A 22,718-nucleotide genomic window follows, 5' to 3' on the forward strand; every position below is an offset into this window, starting at 1 on the left:
GCATGCCTGCTGTTAAAGTACTTACTTTTAATGCCAGTTGACCAACCAACCAGTCTTCTGAATTAACTGAAGTTCTTTGATGAATGAATAAATGAATAAGTGAGACTGAGTGGAGAGAATTATTGCTAAGATTTAGCCTGGTTTGATGGTCAGCTTTCTTGAAGCGCCTCAGGCCTACTAATGATAGTTTCCTGTTTGCAGTGAAGGAGCTATCCCAAAACTTTCAGGAGGTCTTCCTTAGCTCGCTTGTGTTTCTCAGTAGAGCCCTTTGTGGGACACTGGAGCCTTGTAAGGTCAAGATATATAGGAGAATCTCTGTTATTGAGGGGCTCCGAAATTCTAACTATGCCTTTGCTGTCAGGGGAGCTTTCAGGTTCTATAATTTGGAGAGTGGAAAAGTCTCCAAAAGAAATAATGTAGTTTCTGTCTTCAAGCCCCTGGTGAAGGAATGGCATTGGAAAAACCTTTCTTGGTTATAACTTTTATCCATGGATCTTGAAGTTCATGGTGTGGGCTACTTGGCAAATATCTGAAGATCAGATAGATCAGACTTTGTGGATTTGACAATGTGACAAGTTGTGGGTATGAGAATATACTGTTCATTAGCTCCCTTCATGTATCTTTTGGATTAGCCTTACTGATCTTTAACAAGAAAAATATTAACATTCAACTTCACCAAGCTTATAGGAATGGCATCTTCAGGTGTGGTACTATCGCTCTTCTCTCAAAATCAAAGAAACTGTCTAGGTCTGGGGTAGAAAGTTGGTTTTGGGGTAATGAAAGTGCCCCAATTGTCCTCTGCAGATTAAGGACAGGATTGCACACATTGGCTGCTATCTGCTAGACTTTCTGCCTTTTGCTGATATATTCTGATACCCTATTGAAATGAACACTACTTTAAATAAAAGTAATCACATAGAATGGTTATTAAATTAATACTGAAAACAGAACATACTCAAAGTGTGTTCCAAGGGATTCCTGAGAAATGTTACTGGAAAAGTATTCTATGGTCAAATTTTAAGTTTGAAACATACTCTACGTCTGTCTTCTCTTGCTGATTCTCTTTACATATTAGCATAGTAAAAGCTGTGAGAAGTCTTAGAGTAAAGAAATCTGTTTTTTCTAATCATAGTTTATGATAAAACCATTGTAACTGTGGTGGGGGCTTACTGTAGAACACATCTTGACAACACTAAAATAAGGGTTAATGAAACATTTGATATGGCAAAGAAACTGCTAAATATCAGGCAAAAATCCCTTGATTGGAACTAAAAGGAAATTGAGAAGCTGAAGCTAAACCCCAAAAGATTTAAATCAGAACATCTGTAAAGCATATTGTATTGGGCCTTTTGCATAGTTCGTGCTGGGTCATTTCTTGAGGTAGTTGTTATTGTTTTTGTTGTTTAATGGGAAAGGAGACGAAAAAAGCCTATTCTTGCCAGCTGTGTGAGAACCAAATTGCTGTCAGTAGGATAGATATCAGCTAATCTTTCAGCTAAGGAACCACTGCAGTTTTGGAGCAGTCATGGTTTCTCCTTGCCTTCAAGTTTCAATATCTTGGTAACTGTAGTATAAATTTAGGTTATATCTCTATAGTTTTACCATTCTCCCTCCCTCCCTCTCTCTCTCTCCCTTTCTCTCTCTCTCCTTCTTTCTCTCTGTAGATAGTTAGAGATAGATATATACTTTTTTGTGTATACGTGCCTCTTATCTGCCTTTTTCCTTTACCATTTTTATAGCACTGGAATGTAGCTATCTTCTTTTTCAATCTTTTCCACATCTAACCATGAGTCACTCGAGGACAGGTACCATTCCTTTATATCCAAATAAATAAATGGTGTCTGGTGTGGCATCATGCACATCATAGGCATGTAATACATATTTTAAAGTGAATGACTTTCATCTTTTTTTTCTCTCTAGTGTAATTACAGTTTCATCAGAAGATATAAATAGTGACCTGAAGCTGTCATATATTCTCTTTTCCTTTTATTGAACCAAGGTTACTATTTCAAAACTAAAAGTGGGAAGAAAAGGAAACCTTAAATTTTAATGATTCTTTGAACATCTTATAGTTGTATGTGTTATTTCTAGAACTCCTGTATAGCTTTCTTGAACCCCTTTGAAGAAAAATAGATGTGAGACTAGTGTTTAAAACAACTGATGTAATCTAATTCTATTTTGGGGCACATTAATAAGTGGGTTATCATATTGTGTTTCAGATATACTCATTTTTTTCATTGTTTCAAATGTTAATTTATAGATGATTTGCTGATCTATTATCTATTCTTTTTTTTTAAAGTTAATTAATTTATTTACTTATTTATGGGCTGCGTTGGGTCTTTGTTGCTGTGTGAAGGCTTTCTTTAGTTGCGGTGAGTGGGGGCTACTCTTTGTTGTGGTGCACGGGCTCCTCATTGCTGTGGCTTCTCTTGTTGCAGAGCACAGGCTCTAGGTGCATGGGCTTCAGTAATTGCAGCACATGGGCTCAATAGTTGTGGCTCATGGGCTCTAGAGCACAGGCTCAATAGTTGTGGCACACAGGCTTAGCTGCTCCACGGCATGTGGGATCTTCCTGGAGCAGGGGTCGAACCTGTGTCCCCTGCATTGGCAGGTGGATTCTCAACCACTCTGCCACCTAGGAAGCCCTCTATTATCTATTCTTTAACAAAAATTAACTCTTGTTTTTACTATACACATTATGGAATATTTGGAAAGTAGAAAGTAGGGAATTCCCTGGTGATCCAGTGGTTAGGACTCTGTGCTTCCACTGCAGGGGACATGGGTTCCACTCCTGGTTGGGGAACTAAGATCCCACAAGGCATGCAGTGCCCCTGCCCCACCCCACCCCCGCCAAAAAAAAAAAGAAAATAGAAAGTAGATGAAAAAGATTGCCCTTAATTTTACTTCCTGTGATAACTGATATTAACTTTTGAAGTCAGGTTCTTCTTTTAAAATGTGTTCATTATATTATACTCTAAAACTTTAAAAATCACATTTAAAAAAGTATATTTCAATGAGAAAAGGAGATTTAGAAGCTGAGAATTTCACAATCAAAAAGTTTTTTCTATAAGAATTTTAATAAAAGTTTTAAATAATCTTTTACAGATATTTTACTATTGCAGGGTAAAAATAATAAGTGTAGTTTAGCTAATGAACAAAAATATGCTTAAATATCACTGAGAACATCCTGAACAGCATGTAAAACTATACTGAAATTGGGTTTCTAGGAATTGTTATACATGTCAGAACCACCAACAGTAAAGAAAGGATGCAACCCTTACACAAGTAGCTGTATATCCCTGTATTTAGAGAACAACAGCTTTTATCCCTTTTCACCAGGTGCTAATACCTGTAGAGATCAACTTTTCACTAATGTCAGTCTTCAGAATGCAAATTATGTTCCCTGTTAACCTATTAAATGATATCTAGCTTATATTGTAAAGTTTTTCATAGTCAAAGACATACCTGAATAATTTTGCTTATATATATGGTTTAGAAACATTTAATTTTGCAATCTGCTATTCTGCTTTTTAAAAATCCAGTGCCATAATATAAGCATTTTTCTGTGTTATTACACATACCCACTATAAAATTATTTCTAATGAGTAATGCTGCATTGAATAAATTGATAAATCACTTTCTTACCAAGCATTCATATTACTCTCAAAATTTTGGTACTGCAAATTACTGTGGTGATTGGCTTTCTTCAAAGCCAAAGCAAACAAACAAGTTTTCTGTATCAAGGCTAGATCCCAGCAGTGGAATTCTTAGGTCAAAGAATATGAATATTTTTAAGCTTCTTAACGCATACTTTCAAAATATATTACAAAAACAGTTTATAAAAATTTATTCTTCCACAAATGATGTAAGAGAATGCTGTTTCGTTGTAACTTGCCAATATTCGATATACTCACCTTTTGTTAAATCTTTGTTAATTTACGAGTATTGGATTAAAATATTTAGTTTCCACTTCTCTGAATTTTAGTGATGTACCTTTTTTGTTTGTTTCTTTACTCAGAATATTTCTTTTCTCTGAATTGCCCATTTATTGTCATTTGCTTATTTAACTACGTGTTTTTCATCCTTAAGGATTGGTAGAAAGCATTTGGTCTTCAAATACTATTAGTTAGGACTGTCAGTTGTAAGGACTAAACTCTAGCTTGAACTGGTGAAAGAGGAAAGTGTTTAACAGATCACAGATTTCAAGGAAAAATTTGAACAGTGGAAGGGTCTGTGAAACTAGACTTCAGGAATAACCTGAACAAAGGACATGACCACCCCTAAGATTTCCCTTTCTTTGTCTTTCATTTCTGCTTTTCTTTTCATTTTGCCTTTATTCTCTTAAACTGCTAATTGTCTTTCTTTACTTAAAGGAAAAATTGTGGCCCACAATGCTTAAGTTTTACTTCTTACATCTACTGCCACTTGAGAGGGACTGCCTGCTGTTTTCTGTAGTCCCAAGAAAATAATCCTGGATAAGGGCTCAGACTCAGTTTGGGGCAGGTGTTTCATCCACTGAGCCACTGGGGTTGGGTCATAGAACATGGAAACTTCTGTGGCAGTCATATGAATGGCTGGATCTGTAAGAGTGGGGTAGAGGGAGCAAATTCTTGCATAAAAGGTTGATGATTCCCAAAAGAAAAGGAACTATATTAGGTGGACAAATAGTAGGTAACTACTACATAAAAAAGAGAGGATATCCAAGGTTTTATATGCTTTTTTATCCTTTAATCAGTAGAAGAATCTTTTTCAATGCCTACTATGCTGTTAGAACCATCAGGAGAGAACAATTAGGGAAGTAAGAAACAAGTGCTTGCATTAAAGAATAAATAAGGTAATTTTTATTCAGAGTACTTTAAACTGATGGTAGCAATATTTGAAACAATGTTTTATATAAGCAATGTGATTTTATTAAAAACACTTTGAAATAATGGAGATTTCAGTTTTTCTCTAAATTGTCTTTTATTTCTTTACTTTCAAGGAAAGTAAAATAAAACATTTTGCCTCCATTTTGTGAAGTATATACATCAACCCTAAAATACAGAATTATGTGCTTGGTTTTTGTTAAGTCAAGGTTGAGTTTTAATTTCTGCTTCTGCACTAGTAAAGCTTAAAATTAAGATTGTCATAGTTAATCAAAGGAAGATATTTTAGTAGACTCTCTACATATTAAAGAGACTGGGGAGAAATAAGTGAATAATCAAAGACTGAATAAAGCTCAAATGCGGTTAATTAAATGAGGTTAATTTAACAAGCAATGTTGATTCAGTCCAATGCAAGGTTCATCCTCGCCTTATTGGAAGAAGATGGGGAGAGACAGAGACAGAGGGGAGAGGAGAGAGAAGGGAATTAATATGAATGTGTATCAAAGTCAAGCAATGGCTTATTAATATTAGACTTTTGAAACTCCTGCCTGTTAGCAAAGCTGAATATTTCTGATCCTTAACTTAATAGGGCAAGCACATTTTAGGAGTCAAACTATTGAGTACATTGTACAGGGCAATGACTCTTCAGGATAAATTTAAAACTACTTTAGCAAAAGAATATATTTTAGTAACTAAGTTAGAACTTTTGTAGGAAGATATAAATATCACACTAATTTTTAGAATAAAAGCAATAGAAATCCACTCAAGAGGAAATTAAATGTTTGTATTCACAAATAATTTTGTCTTAAGTATTGCCGCTGTTTTTTACACTTGTATGTTAGTGACATTTCTGGTCCTGTGCAATTTCTTGTTGACAATTTTGAAGTTGCCATAGGTCCTGATAATAGGTAAAGAAGTTTGGGTTCTGCCTCTGGGGTTTCATAAAGTGTTTATGACTTTTCTCTGCAAAATAAGAATTCTTTCTAGTTTTATTGAATCCTAAGTGATTTATCTACCTGTATATGTGGGCTTCCCATCCCCATTCTCTATTTTCTAGAAAGGTAATTTAATTTTCTGGATGCATTTAGGTAGTGGTTGATTCCAAAAGAGTGGTTACAGAAGCCACTTCTTGGCAGTCGTATGTCAATGTCTAAAATCCATTTCTCAAGAGCTCTTGAAATACATCTTGTTTTGATTGATTTCTTTGTTGCAGTTCTAATTTTCCCCTTGATAGTTAGATGCCTTTGCCTGTCAGATCTTGGTAGGATACAATCCTGAAAATCCCCCACTTTATTTTTTTCAGACCCTGAATTTCCACCTGTCATCTCGGATTGCTGCAAAACCAGTTTGATGGAGAGACTAAAAATAAATGAATCCTTAGAACCAGAAGCTTGACAAAAAAGAGTTTAGGTATCAGGTGGTAAAATACCCAATGCATAATCAGCTTTCTCGTTGTCTTTTCTGAAGTGTTTGACTACAGAGTGGAGGAAAGTTAAAAGGATATTTTAAAGTGTTTTCCTTTAGAATATTTTCATTATGAAAATGTCAATGGATGATCCAAATGAAAACAATTAAGAAGAGACAATAATACCTTTCCCAAATTTGTATTACAACTCTGTGATTCTTGCCACAATACATTTTAATCAAGTTGGCTAAGGGAAAAACTGGAAAATAGATAAGGGTAATAAATGTATTGTTCTCATGGTTGCGTTGGCAGGAGGGTTATAATACAAGTCATCTAATTCCAGTACAGGACTCTGTTGCTAGAACATGCTGTTAGTCCCACTGTTTTCAGGAACACCCTCTGACTAGACAGCAGCATGTCTTCACATCAGTCTACACAGCATTCAAATTCTGTGCAGAATTATGACTCTTAGAGAAAATGGTATGCTTGCACAGTACATATTGGATTGCAATATTTTGTGAATTATTTATTTAATAAAATTGATATAATATATATATAGTAAAGTGAACATTAGGACCTTTTAGGCATGCCATTTTAAACCATATCAGTTTTGATTCAAAAGAAGCGAAGCAGAATTAGCAAAGCCAGAACAGAGTGAATTAATGTGGCCTAACTTCTCAGAGAGTGTTGTCAGAGGGTTCGAGATGCTATTTATATGTAACATGCATTTGGGGAATATATGAAAATAAGTGACCTTGGAAAGTGTTTTAATGTGTATGGTTTTTTTTTTAATTATAAGAAGGAAAATGTTTTATTAAAAAACAGGCTTAGAATTCTTTTCTGGGTAAATCTTCACAGTTGGAGTTGGGCTTTTTAAAATAATTTTATTTTTCATACAATTTTTAAAGCTTACATTCCATTTACAGTTTTTTTTAAGTGGTAACACTGAAGATAGCTCCATTTTTATTAAAAAAAATTTTAATTTAAAGGATATACTGTATAGCATAGATAATTATACCAATTATCTTATAATAACCTATAATGGAATATAATCTGCAAAAATACTGAATCATTATGCTGTACACCTGAAACTAACACAATACTATAAATCAAGTATACTCCAAAAAAAATTGAAATTTTTAATTTATTTATTTTTAATTTTTAATAGAAATATGGTTAATGTATCACATTCTTGTTTTAGGTATGCCACATAGTGATTTGACTTCTAATTAATTTTTATTGGAGTATAGTTGCTTTGCAATGTTGTGTTAGTTTCTGTTGTGCAGCAAAATGAATCAGCTATACACATACATATATCCCTTCTTTTTTGGATTTCCTTCCCATTTAGTTCACCACAGAGCATCAAGTACAGTTCCCTGTGCCATACAGTAGGTTCTCATTAGTTATCTATTTTATACATAGTATCAATAGTGTATATATGTCAATCCCAGTCTCCCAATTCCTTCCTTCCATCCCCTTCTCCCCCTTGGTATCCATACATTTGTTCTCTACATCTGTGTCTCTACTTCTGCTATGCAAATAAGATCATCTTTACCATTTTTCTAGATTCCATATGTGTGCATTAATATACGATATTTGTTTTTCTCTTTCTAACTGCACTCTGTGTGACAGTCTCTAGGTCCATCCACATCTCTACAAATGACCCAATTTTGTTCCTTTTTATGGCTGAGTAATATTCCATTGTATATATGTACCACATCTTCTTTATCCACTCCTCTGTTGATGGACATTTAGGTCACTACCATGTCCTGGCTATTGTAAATAGTGCTGCAGTGAACATTGGGGTGCATTTGTCTTTTTAGAATTATGGTTTTCTCTGGGCATATACCCAGTAATGGGATTGCTGGGTCATATGGTAGTTCTATTTTTAGTTTTTTAAGGAGCTTCCATCCTGTTCTCCATAGTGGCTGTATCAATTTACATTCCCACCAACAGTGAATGCAGATTTCATTTTCTCCACACCTGCTCCAGCATTTATTTGTAGATTTTTTTGATGATGGCCATTCTGAATCGTGTGAGGTGATACCTCATTGTAGTTTTAATTTGCATTTCTCTAATAATTAGTGATGTTGAACATCTTTTCATTTGGCTTTTGGCCATCTGTATGTCTTCTTTGGAGGAATGTCTATTTAGATTTTCCACTCATTTTTTGATTGGGTTGTTTGTTTTTTTGATATTGAGCTGCATGAGCTGTTGGTATATTTTAGAGATTAATTCCTTGTCAGTTGCTTCATTTGCAAATATTTTGTCCGATTCTGAGAATTGGCTTTTTGTTTTGTTTATGGTTTCCTTTGCTCTGCAAAAGCTTTTAAGTTTCATTAGGTCCCATTTATTGTTTTTATTCTCATTACTCTAAGAGGTGGGTCAAAAAAGATCTTGCTGTGATTTATGTCATAGAGTGTTCTGCCTATGTTTTCCTCTAAGAGTTTTATAGTATCTGGCCTTACATTTAGATCTTTAATCCATTTTGGGTTTATTTTTGTGTATGGTGTTAGAGTGTGTTCTAATTTCATTCTTTTACACGTAGCTGCCCAATTTTCCCAGCACCACTTATTGAAGAGACTGTTTTTTCTCCATTGTATATCTTTGCCTCCTTTGTCATAGATGAGTTGACATAGGTGCATGGGTTTATCTCTGGGCTTTCTATCCTGTTCCATTGGTCTATATTTCTGTTTTTATGCCAATACCATACTGTCTTGATTACTGTAGCTTTGTAGTATAGTGTGAAGTCAGGAAGCCTGATTCCTCCAACTCCGTTTTTTCTTTCTCAAGATTGCTTTGGCTGCTTGGGGTCTTTGTGTCTCCATACAGATTTTAGGATTTTTTTGTTCTAGTTCTGTAAAAAATGCCATTGATAGTTTGATAGGGATTGCATTGAATCTGTAGATTGCTTTGGGTAGTATAGTCATTTTCACAATATTGATTCTTCAAATCTGAGAACATGGTATATCTCTTCATCTGTTTGTGTCATCTTTGATTTCTTTCATCAGTATCTTACAGTTTTCTGCATACAGTTCTTTTGCCTCCTTAGTTAGGTTTATTCCTAGATATTTTATTCTTTTTGTTGCAGTGGTAAATGGGATTGTTTGCTTGATTTCTCTTTATGATCTTTTGTTGTTAGTGTATAGGAATGCAAGAAATTCCTGTGTATTAATTTTGTATCTTGAACTTTTGTATCCTGAACAAATTAATTGATTAGCTCTAGTAGTTTTCTGGTAGCATCTTTAGGATTTTCTATGTATAGTATCATGTCATCTGCAAACAGTGACAGTTTTTACTTCTTCATTTCCAGCTTGGATTCCTTTTATTTCTTTTTCTTCTTTTATTCCCATGGTTAGGACTTCCAAAACTATGTTGAATAATAGTGGCGAGAGTGGACATCCTTGTCTTGTTCTTGATCATACAGGAAATGCTTTCAGTTTTTCACCACTGAGAATAATGTTTACTGTGGATTTGACATATATGGCTTTTATTATGTTGAAGTAGCTTCCTTCTTTGCCCACTTTCTGGAGAGTTTTTATCATAAATGAGTGTTGAATTTTGTCAAAAGCTTTTTCTGGATCTGTTGAGATGATCATATGGTCTTTATTCTTCAGTTTGTTAGTGTAGTATATCACAGTGATTGATTTGCATATGTTGAAGGATCTTTGCATGTCTGGGATAAATCCCACTTGATCATGGTGTATTATCCTTTTTATGTGTTGTTGGATTCGATTTGCTAGTATTTTATTGAGGATTTTTGCATCTATATTCATCAGTGATATTGGTCTGTAATTTTCTTTTTTTGTGGTATCTTTGTCTGGTTGTGGTACCAGGGTGGTGGTGGCCTTGTAGAATGAGTTTGGGCATGTTCCTCCCTCTGCAATTTTTCGGAAGAGTTTTAGAAGGATAGGTGTTAGCTCTTCTCTAAATGTTTGATAGAATTGGCCTGTGAAGCCATCTGGTCCTGGACTTTTCTTTGTTGGGAGATTTTTAATAACAGTTTCAATTTCATTACTTGTGATTGGTCTCTTCATATTTTCTATTTCTTCCTGGTTCCATCTTGGGAGATTGTACCTTTCTAAGAATCTGTCCATTTCTTCCAGGTTGTCCATTTTATTGGCATACAGTTGCTTGTAGTAGTCTCTCATGATTCTTTGTATTTCTGCTGTGTCGGTTGTAACTTCTTTTTCATTTCTAATCTTATTGATTTGAGTCCTCTCCCTTTTATCTTGATGAGTATGTCTAAAGGTTTATCAATTTTGTTTATCTTCTCAAAGAACCAGCTTTTAGTTTTATTGATCGTTGCTATTGTTTTCTTCATTTCTATTTCATTTATTTCTGCTCTGATTTTTATGTTTTCTTTCCTTCTACCAGCTTTGGGTTTTGTTTGTTCTTTCTCTAGTTGCTTTAGGTGTAATGTTAGGCTGTTTATTTGAGATTTTTCTTGTTTCTTGGGGTAGGATTGTATTGCTATAAACTTCCCTCTTAGAACTGCTTTCATTGTCACTTGTTTCTAGATATTTTTTTATTTCCTTTTAATTTCTTCAGTGAGCTCTTGGTTATTTAGTAGTGTATTGTTTAGCCTCCATGTGTTTGTGGTTTTTACAGTTTTTTTTCCCCTATAATTGATTTCTAATCTCATAGCATTGTGGTCAGAGAAGATGCTTGATATGATTTCAGTTTTCTTGAATTTACCAAGGCTTGATTTATGACCCAAAATGTGATCTATCCTGGAGAATGCTCCATGTGCACTTGAGAAGAATGTGTAATGTGCTGTTTTTGGATGTAATGTCCTATAGATATCTATTAAATCAAGCTGATTTATTGTGTCATTTAAAGCTTGTGTTTCCTTATTAATTTTCTGTGTGGATGATCTGTCCATCAGTGTAAGTGGGGTGTTAAAGTCCCCCACTATGATTGTGTTATCATCGATTTCCTCTTTCATTGTTGTTAGCATTTGCCTTATGTATTGAGGTGCTGCTAAATTGGGTGCATATATATTTATGCTTGTTATCTCTTCTTCTTGGATTGATCCCTCGATCTTTATGTAGTGTCCTTTCTTGTCTCTTGTAACATTTTTTATTTTAAAGTCTATTTTATCTGATATGAGCATCACTACTCCAGCTTTCTTTTGATTTCCATTTGCATGGAATATCTTTCTCCATCCCCTCACTTTCAGTCTGTATGTGTCCCTAGGTCTGAAGTGAGTTACTTGTAGACAGCATATATATGGGTCTTGTTTTTGTATCCATTCAGCCAGTCTGTGTCTTTTGGTTGGAGCATTTAATCCTTTTACATTTAAGGTAATTATCGATATAGATGTTCCTATTAACGTTTTCTTAGTTGTTTTGTGTTTGTTTTTGTAGGTTTTTTTCTTCTCTTGTGTTTCCCACCTAGAGAAGTTCCTTTAGCATTTGTTGTAAAGCTGGTTTGGTGATGCTGAATTCTCTTTGCTTTTGCTTGTCTGTAAAGCTTTTGATTTCTCCATCAAATCTGAATGAGATCCTTTCTGGGTAGAGTAACATTGGTTGTAGGTTTTTGCCTTTCATCACTTTAAATATGTCCTGCCACTCCCTTCTGGCCTGCAGAGTTTCTGCTGAAAAATCAGCTAATAACCTTATGGGGATTCTGTTGTATGTTTTTGTTGCTTTTCCCTGGGTGCTTTTAATATTTTTTCTTTGAATTTAATTTTTGTTAGTTTAATTAATATGAGTCTTGGTGTGTTTCTCCTTAGGTTTCTCCTGTGTGGGACTCTCTGCACTTCCTGGACTTGACTGACTATTTCCTTTTCCACATTAGGAAAGTTTTTGACTGTAATCTCTTCAAGTATTTTCTCAGGCCCTTTCCCTTTCTCTTATTCTTCTGGGACCCCTTTAATGTGAATGTTGGTGAATTTAATATTGTCCCAGAGGTCTCTTAGACTGTCCTTATTTCTTTTCTTTTCTTTTTTCTTTTTCCTCATTTCTTTTCATTTTTTTTCCCTTTATTCTGCTCCTCGGCAGTTATTTTTACCATTTTGTCTTCCAGCTCACTTATCCATTCTTCTGCCTCAGTTATTCTGCTATTGATTCCTCTAATGTATTTTTCATTTCAGTTATTGTGTTATTCATCACTGATTGTTCTTTATTTCTTCTAGGTCCTTGTTAAACATTTTTTGTATTTCCTCCATTCTATTTCTGAGATCTTGGATTATCTTTACTATCATTACTCTGTATTCTTTTTCAGGTAGATTGCCTAATTTCCTCTTCATTTATTTGGCCTTATGGGATTTTACCTTGCTCCTTCATCTGCAACATATTCTCTGTTGTCTCATTTTGTCTAACTTACTGTGTTTATGGTGTACTTTCCATAGGCTACAGGGTTGTAGTTCCTCTTGCTTCTGTTGTCTGCCCCCTGGTGAGTAAGGTTGGTCCAGGTGCTTGTATAGGCTTCCTGGTGGGAAGGACTGGTACCTACGCTCTGGTGGGTGGAGCTAAGTCTTTCCCCTCTGATGGGCAGGGCCACATCAGGTGGTGTATTTTGGGAGTGTCTGTGAACTTAGCCCGACTTTATGCAGCCTGTCTGCTGATGGATGGGGCTGTGTTACTGTCTTGCTTGTTGTTTGGTGCAAGGTGTCCAACACTGAAGGCTGCAGGCAGTTGGGTGGAGCTGGGTCTTGGTGTTGAGATGGATACCTCCAGGAAATCACATGCCAATTAATATTCCCTGGGCCTGGGAAGTCTCTGGAAGTACAGCTGTTGGACTTGGTGCTCCCACTCCAGAAGCCCAGGCCTGAATCCTGGCTGGGGAACCAAGAGTCCACAGGCTGCATAGTACAGCCAGTGAAAAAACAAAGAAAAAAAGACGAAAAGAAACAAACAAAACCCAAGGCAAATGGCAAAGACAAAAACAGTAGCACACAGTAGCAACAACACAACAAACCATACACACAGAAAAATAATAATAAAAAATTTTTAATTAAAAAAACAGAACAAACAAAAGAATTCAAAAATGAGAACAATCACTAATGACTAAACTAACAGTAACAAAAAATGGAAAATAAAAATAGAAAGCAAACAAACAATAGAAAAGTGAAGTAAACATAAAATAAACACATAAAAACAATCAAAAGGAAAAGAAAAAACAAAGAACCAAAAACCCCAAAAAGGAAAAAAACCCACAAAACAACAAAAAAGTGAAGTAAAACAGGGAAAATAAAAAATATGTATTGAAAAATATTTTAATGAAAATACAAAATAAAAACAACACCAATAGCTGAAGGAAATGAAACAACAGAATAAGAATAATAGCAATAATATTTTCCTGGGGCCTCCTCTGTTGGTGTTCTTTCTCCCACAATGAGCCAGAGCCAATCCCTGCCTCCCCAGGAGGTCCTCCAATACCTACCTGTGGGCACTGTGGGACCAGCTCAGACACTGACCTGACCCAACTGCTGCATATACTTGTCCCCAGAGTCCACTGCTGCTAAGGCTAGACCAGTTGTGGGAACACTCGTTGTCTATTCAGGTATTCCACAGATGCAGGATTTACTAAGCCGATCTAGGGGATTTAATCCATGGCTTATGCAGCTGCAGGGAAGATTTCCGTTCCTCTTCCTTCATCTCCCCGTCCCTGGGCTCAGCTTTGGTTTTGGCCCCACCTCTGTGTTTGCACCACCCTCAGGCATCTGCTCCCCACCAGACAAGAGGGAACAGTGGCTGATTAGGGCACACTTACTCCCTCAGACTCGGGAGGGGTACAAGTTGCCACAATTTGGGTGGCCTCAGGTGCAAGTTGCCTGCAGTGGCAGGGGCCAGAAGGCAGTTGCAACAGACTGTGGCGCCCTCACTCTGGTGGGAGTCCCTCCCAGTGCCCACAGAGGCAGGGGCTGGCACGTGGAGGGTGGTGGCAGTCCCACCCCTTGTGCAGCTCTCACCAATGGTGCCTCGATTCCTCAGCAGGTCATGCTTCCTCTAGGGGCACTCCCATCCTCTCTGTTGTATCCTCACAGCCAACATCATTCCTCTCCCTGGATCCACTCTGTTAATTCCATGCTTTAGTACTCAGCCCCTGTCAGCATTTGTGGATTTCCATCTCAGGCAGGGGCTCCCAGGGCTGATTGCCCAGGAGGCTTTGGGACAGGCAGCACTCAGGACCCCAGAGCCTACGTGGGTGGAGGAGGCCTTGGCTTGAGGGATAGGTGCACTACAGGTGGGAGCCCCTTCTAGTACTGGTGGAGGCCGAAAAAGCTGGCCCTGCTCCTTGCGCACCACTCAACAATGATGCCTTGCTTCTATGGTGTTCTGGGCTTTTTTTGCAAACTTTCCCAGTTGTGGAATTCCTTACTCCTGTCCCTTCAGGCTGTCTTTTCATAGCCAACAACTGTCCCCTCTGTGGGTCTTCACTCTAAACCCCACTTTCCAGCACCCAGGCCCCCTCAGCAATAGGCAATGGGTTTATCTGTTATACTGTGGATGAGCATTTGGCTGTTTCCAGTTTGGGGCTATTGAAATCAGTGCTGCCATGAGCATTTGTGTGCATGTCTTCAGTAAATATTTGAGCACATTTTTCTGTTGGGTATATACCGGGTGTGGAAATTCTGGGTCATGGCATTATGCATACAGCCAGGCTTAGTGGATCCTACTGTTAATTCTAAGTAGTTGTGTTAATTTACATTCCCAGTAGGAGTGTTTGAAAACTCTTGTTGATCGGTAAATTACAACTTGCTTTTCTTTTTCCTTCTTGTTAACTCTTAGTATTCTATCCATACCAGGACATAGAGATCTACTTCATTCTTTTTTTTTTTATATATAGTATCTCATAGGAACATAGGTTACTGAATGTTTCTCTAATATTGACCATGAAGGTGTTTTATTTTTGCTATATAAAAATTACATAACTTCCAAACTTTAAAGTATACCCACCTTTTTCACCATAGTTTATAACACAGATACATTTGACATGTACAAATTATTCATTAAGTATGTACAAGTGATTTTTTTAAATTTTTATTTTGAAATAATTTCAGACTTATATAAAGTTGCAAAAATAATGGAGTTCCCATATACCCAGCTTCCCCTAATGTTAACACCCTTCATAACTATGGTACACCTATAAAAACTAAGAAGTTAACATTGGTATTATACTGTTAACTAACCTACACACTTTGATTTTATCAGTTTTTCCACTGACATCTTTTCTTCCAGTCCAGGATTCAATCTGGGATCACTGATTGCATTTAGACCTCATATCTTTTTAGTCTCCTTTGATCTGTTACAGCTCCTCAGTCTTTCTTTGTCTTTCATGACTTGAGGTTTTTGAAGAGAACTTGTCAGTTATTTTGTAGAATCCCCTCAATTTGGGTTTGTCAGATGTTTACTGATAATTATATAGAGATTACTCATTTTTGGCAAGAATACCACAGAAGTGATGTGCCCCTCTCAGTATATCCTGCCAGAGTGTATATGATGTCAATATGTCTTAATACAGATGATATTAAACCTTGATCACTTGGAGTAAGGTGGTGTTTGCCAGGTTCCTCCACTGTAAAATTATTATTTTTCCCTTCACAATTAATAAATGTCTTGGGGTAGAAACTTTGAAAATATTCAAATATTCTGTTTCTCCTCAATCTTTCACCTATTTTTTAGCATAGGTTTTGCTTGCAACAGTTATTACTGTGCTATTCTAATGATTTTTTTTCTCATTCCTTCTATATTTATTAATTGGAATTTCTCTGTAAGGAACAGCTGTTTCTTCTCTCCCATTTGTTTAACTATTCAGTTATTTGTTAATGTCAGCATGGACTCATTCACTTTTATTTTGTGTGTTATAGTCCAATACTACAGTTATTTATTTTGTTGCTCAGTTGCTTCAGTTTGGCCATTAGGAGCTCTTTACAGGTGGCACCTGTGCCGTTTCAACATGCCTCTGTCTTCCTTTGCACTCTTCCTTACTTTCTGGCATCGTATGTTCTAGGCTCATCTTAAATTTTTCCTGCCCCACTCCTGGAATCAACCAGTTCTTTAAGATCCCTTAATGTCTTTTATTGGATAATAGTATTTAGAAACCAAGATATGGGCTTTGGGTGTGTTCATTGCAACTGGTGTTGCCTTGCTTCTGAATATTCATTATTTTTTGTCATTTGTACCTTTCTCCTGGATCATGACATTGAGTACCCATTTATTTTTTTAAAAGTAAATAAATATTTAAAGCTATAAATTTTCTTCTAAATACTTTGATATTTAGTGCTTCCATTATCATTTATTTCTGAATAGTTTTGTAACTCAACTTCTGTTTCCTCTTTGGTCCAAGGTTTATTAGATGTATGTTGAAGTTTCCATGTATGTGGTTTTTGACTACCTTTTTGTTGTTAATTTTCATGTAATTTTTTTGAAAGTCTCTATGTATTTTTTACTTTATTCTCAATTTTCATGTAATTTTATTGTGGACAATGAATGTGGCTATAATATTTTTTTTCTTTTTAAGAAAATATTAGAAGGTCAGTTGTGGCTGATTACATGGTCAATTTTTGTGGTTATACCATGTGTTTGGAAGAAATGATTATTAGATATAAGTTCCAATTATACTTATACCTTAAGCTTGTTAATTATGTCATTCAAATCCACAATATCTTTACCTATTTTTCACATCGTTGTGACCATTCCATTTCTGTGAGAAATGTGCTAATGCCTCTCATTATGATTATTAATTTGTTCTCATTGGATTTTTAACAGATTTTTCCTTTATATAATTTGAAACTATGTTTTGGGTATACAAAGATTCATGATTAGTATTTTTCTTGGTGGATTGGGCTTTTTATCAAAATAAAATGGTTCCATTTAATGTCTTGCCAGTTATTAATATTAATACATATCTTTTATCATTTTAAAACATCTGTCTGATACATATTTTCTTAACCTTTTTTCTACATTCCTCTGTTAAATTTTTTTTAAGGTGTGACTCCTGAAAACAACATTTGGCTGATTTTTTCCTCTTAGTGTGCTTAGAGAAATACTTGTCAGAGTACAAAGTGGGACTGAAAATAGTAGGATTCATGAAAAATATTTTAAAGGTGCATTTAGGCTTTTCAGAACTTCTCTCCCAGTCTGCCTTTCCAAAGGCTGATAATTACTCTTCCCTGACTCTGGCAGATGGCATAGGTAGTATCAAAACAGCTAGTTCCTCACCTGATTTCCCCACAGTGAAGCCCATCATTTAACAACTACTATACAGACATACACACACACACACGTGCATGCATGTGTGTGCGCTTATAGATGGCATTTCACTACCTCATTCATTCATTTTTCTAAAGAGAAAATAGTATAATAAATACCCATTAACATAGATTCAAAAATTACCAAGATTTTGTTATATGTGCTTCATCTGTTTCTATTGTTTGCTGAAGTAATTCAAGGCAGATCCAAGACTCTATGCTGTTTTCATCCCTGTTTACTTCAGTGTGGTGCCATTTTCTTATATAACAACAGTATTATTAGCCCCAAATTAGCAACAGTCCCTCAATATTATCTAATTCTCAGTCCATTATCAAATTTCCTCAGTTCTTAAAAAAAGAAACATATATATTTTTTTACAATTTATTCATTTGAATCTGGTTCTGTACAAGGTCCATGTGTCCCATTTGATTGTCACTTTTCTTGCCTCTCTTTTATCTCAAAAAGTCTCTCCCTGCTTTTCTCCCTTTGTCATCATTAACTTGTAGAAACTGAACCGAATATCCTTTTAAGTGCCTCATACTAAAATATGAATAGACAATAAAGGATCTCTAGACTTTTGAGAGATGCCGCAAATGTGAAAGACAAAAAGTAAGCAAATTAAAAAACAAACCCAAAGAAAACAGAAGCAGTGCAGTGAGATGAAGAAAATTTTAAAAACACATTATAGGACAGAGAATCAAGATGGCGGAGTAGAAGTATGTGCACTCACTCCCTCCTGCAAGAGCACTGGAATTACAACTAATTGCTGAACAATCATCGACAGAAAGACACTGGAACTCACCAAAAAAAACACCCCACATCCAGAGACAAAGGAGAAGCTGCAATGAGACGGTAGGAGGGGCGCAATTGCATTAAAATCAAATCCCATAAATGCTGGGTGGGTGACTCACAAGCTGGAGAACAGTTATACCGCAGAAGTCCTGAGGGTTCTGAGTCCCGTGTCAGGCTTCCTAACCTGGGGGTCCTGCAATGGGAGGAGGAATCCCCAGAGAATCAGACTTTAAAAGCCAGCGGGATTTGATTGCAGGACCTCCACGGGACTGGGGTAAATGGAGACTCCACTCTTGGAGGGCACACAAAAAAGTGTGCTCACCAGGACCCAGGGGGAAGGAGCAGTGACCCCATAGGAGACTGAACCAGACCTACCTGCTGGTGTTGGAGGGTTGCCTGCAGAGGCGGAGGGCAGCTGTGGCTCACTCAGGAGACAGGGGCACTGGCAGCAGGGGTTCTGAGAAGTGCTCATTGGCGTGAGCCCTCCCAGAGTCCACCAAAAGAGCCTGTAAGCTCCAGTGCTGCGTCACCTCAGGCCAAATGACCACCAGGGTGGGAACACAGCCCCACCCACTGGCAGACAAGCAGATTAAAGTTTTACTGAGCTCTGCCCACCAAATTGGATTAAACTTTTACTGAGCTCTGCCCACCCAGCCCAACCCACCATCAGTCCCTCCCATCAGGAAGCACCCATGAGCCTCCTAGACAGCTTCCTCCACAAGAGGGCAGACAGCAGAATCAAGCAGTATCAGCAGTATTTCATCTTGTGGAACTGAAAACCGCAGCCACAGAAAGATAGAGAAAATGAAAAGGCAAAAGACTTTGTACCAAATGAAGGGACAAGGTAAAATGCCAGAAAAACAACTAAATGAAGAGGAGATAGGCACCCTTCCGGAAAAAGAATTCAGAATAATGATGGCGAAGATGATCCAGGACTTTGAAAAAAGACTGGATGCAAAGATCAAAAAGCTGCAAGAAAAGTTTACCAAAGACCTAGAAGAATTAAAGAACAAACAAACAGAGATATGCAACACAATAACTGAAATGAAGAATACACTAGAAGGAACCAATAGCAGATTAACTGAGGCAGAAGGGCGAATAAGTGACCTGGAAGACAGAATGCTGATAATCACTGAGGCAGAAAAGAATAAAGAAAAAAGAATGAAAAGAACTGAAGACAGCCTAAGAGACCTCTGGGATAATATTAAATGCACCAACATTCGCATTATAGGGGTCCCAGAAGGAGAAGAGAGAGAGAAAGGACCTGAGAAAATACTGAAAGAGATTATAGTTGAAAACTTCCCTAACATGGGAAAGGAAATAGCTACCCAAGTCCAGGAAGCGCAGAGTCCCAGGCAGGATAAACCCAAGGAGAAACACGCCAAGACATATAGTAGTCAAAATGACAAAAATTAAAGACAGAGAAAAGTTATTAAAAGCAACAAGGGAGAAAGGACAAATAACAAACAAGGGAACTCCCATAAGGTTAACAGCTGATTTCTCAGCAGAAACTCTGCAAGCCAGAAGGGAGTGGCACAATATATTTAAAGTGATGAAAGGGAAGAATCTACAACCAAGAATACTCTACCCAGCAAGGATCTCATTCAGATTTGGCAGAGAAATCAAAAGCTTTACATACAAGCAACAGCTAAGAGAATTCAGCACCACCATTCAGCTAAAGGAACTTCTCTAAGCAGAAGACATAAGAGAAGAAAAAGACCTACAAAAATGAACACAAAACAATTAAGAAAATGTTAATAGGAACATCCATATCAATAATTACCTTGAATGGAAATGGACTAAATGCACCAACCAAAAGACACAGACTGGCTGAATGGATCCAAAAACAAGACCCATATATATGCTGTCTACAAGAGACCCACTACAGACCTAGGGACACATACAGACGGAAAGTGAGGGGATGGAGAAAGATATTCCATGCAAATGGAAATCAAAAGAAAGCTGGATTGGCAATAGTCATATCAGATAAAATAGACTTTAAAATAAAAAATGTTACAAGAGACAAGAAAGGACACTACATAAAGATCGAGGGATCAATCCAAGAAGAAGAGATAACAATCATAAATATATATGCACCCAATTTAGCAGCACCTCAATACATAAGGCAGATGCTAACAACAATGAAAGAGGAAATCGATGATAACACAGTCATAGTGGGGGGCTTTAACTCCCCACTTACACTGATGGACAGATCATCCACACAGAAAATTAATAAGGAAACACAAGCTTTAAATGACACAATAAATCAGCTTGATTTAATAGATATCTATAGGACATTACATCCAAAAACAGCACATTACACATTCTTCTCAAGTGCACATGGAACATTCTCCAGGATAGATCACATTTTGGGTCATAAATCAAGCCTTGGTAAATTCAAGCAAACTGAAATCATATCAAGCATCTTCTCTGACCACAATGCTATGAGATTAGATATCAATTACAGAAAAAAAAACTGTAAAAACCACAAACACATGGAGGCTAAACAATACACTACTAAATAACCAACAGATCACTGAAGAAATCAAAGAGGAAATCAAAAAATACCTAGAGACAAATGACAATGAAAACACAACGATCCAAAACCTATGGGATGCAGCAAAGGCAGTTCTAAGAGGGAAGTTTATAGCAATACAATCCTACCTCAAGAAACAAGAAAAATCCCAAATAAACAATCTAACCTTACACTGAAAGAAACTAGAGAAGAGCAAACAAAACCCAAAGTTAGTAGATGGAGAGAAATAATAAAGATCAGAGCAGAAATAAATGAAATAGAAACAAAGAAAACAATAGCAAAAATCAATAAAACTAAAAGCTGGTTCTTTGAGAAGATAAGTAAAATAGATAAACCTCTAGTAAGACTCATCAAGCAAACGAGGGAGAGGACTCAAATCAATAAAATTAGAAATGAAACAGGAGAAGTTACAACAGACACCGCAGGAATAAAAAGCACCATAAGAGACTACTACAAGCAACTATATGCCAATAAAATGGACAAGCTGGAGGAAATGGACAGATCCTTAGAAAGGTATAACCTTCCAAGACTCAATCAGGAAGACATTGAAAATATGAACAGACCAATCATAAGTAATGAAATTGAAACTGTGATTAAAAATCTCCCAACAAACAAAAGTCCAGGACCAGATGGATTTACAGGTGAATTTTATCAAACATTTAGAGAAGAGCTAACACCCATCCTTCTCAAACTCTTCCAAAACATTGCAGAGGAAGGAACAATCCCAAACTCATTTTATGAGGCCACCATCACCCTGATACCAAAACCAGACAAAGATACTACAAAAAAAGAAAACTACAGATCAATATCACTGATGAATTTGGGTGCAAAAATCCTCAACAAAATACTAGCCAACAGAATTCAACAACACATTAAAAGGATCATACACCATGATCAAGTGGGGTGTATCCCTGGAATGCAAGGATTCTTCAATATACACAAATCAATCAATGTGATACACCATATTAACAAATTGAAGGATAAAAACCACATGATCATCTCAATAGATGCAGAAAAAGCCTTTAACAAAATTCAACACCGATGTATGATAAAAACTCTCCAGAAGGTGGGCATAGAGGGAACCTACCTCAACATAATAAAAGCCATATATGACAAACCCACAGCAAACATCATTCTCAGTGGTGAACAACTGCAAGCATTCCCTCTAACATCAGGAACAAGACAAGGGTGTCCACTCTTGCCACTACTATTCAACATAGTTTTGGAAGTCCTTGCCACAGCAATCGGAGATGAAAAAGAAATAAAAGGAATCCAAATTGGAAAAGAAGTAAAACTGTCACTGTTCACAGATGACATGATAGCATACATAGAAAATCCTAAAGATGCCACCAGAAAACTACTTGAGCTAATCAATGAATTTAGTAAAGTTGCAGGATACAAAATTAACACACAGAAATCTCTTGCATTTCTATACACCAGCAATGAAAGATGAGAAAGAGAAATCAAGGAAACCATTGCAACAAGAAGAATCAAATACCTAGGAATAAACCTAACCAAGGAGGTAAAGACCTGTACTCAGGAAACTATGAGACACTAATGAAAGAAATCAAAGAAGACACAACAGATGGAGGGACATACCATGTTCTTGGATTGGAAGAGTCAACATTGTGAAAATGACTATATTACCAAAAACAATTAATAGATTCAATACAATCCCAATCAAATTACCAATGTCATTTTTCACAGAACTAGAACAAGAAATTTTATGATTTGTATGGACACGCAAAAGACCCCGAATAGCCAAAGCAGTCTTGAGAAGGAAAGATGGAGTTGGTGGAATCAGGCTTCCTGGCTTCAGGCTATACTACAAGGCTACAGTGATCAAGACAGTATGGTACTGGCACAAAAAACAGAAATATAGATCAATGGAACAGGATAGAAAGCCCAGGGATAAAGTA

At 36.5% G+C, this 22,718-nt stretch overlaps 1 protein-coding gene across 6 annotated transcripts in view; it reads left to right on the forward strand.

Moving 5' to 3' along the window:
- Positions 1–22,718, forward strand: part of LEKR1 (leucine, glutamate and lysine rich 1) — a 247,638-nt gene that overhangs the window by 85,857 nt on the left and 139,063 nt on the right. For 4 of the 6 annotated variants that reach the window (XM_057739614.1, XM_057739613.1, XM_057739611.1 and 1 more), the window contains one exon: positions 6,169–6,275. The exons of the other annotated variants lie outside the window; for them this stretch is intronic. The gene's annotated coding sequence lies outside the window, so the exon portion shown is untranslated. The remainder of the gene's footprint in view (positions 1–6,168; positions 6,276–22,718) is intronic. 6 annotated transcript variants of the gene reach the window in all.

This window comes from Hippopotamus amphibius, chromosome 6, assembly GCF_030028045.1.
Source record: "Hippopotamus amphibius kiboko isolate mHipAmp2 chromosome 6, mHipAmp2.hap2, whole genome shotgun sequence".
NCBI classification, from domain to species: domain Eukaryota; kingdom Metazoa; phylum Chordata; class Mammalia; order Artiodactyla; family Hippopotamidae; genus Hippopotamus; species Hippopotamus amphibius.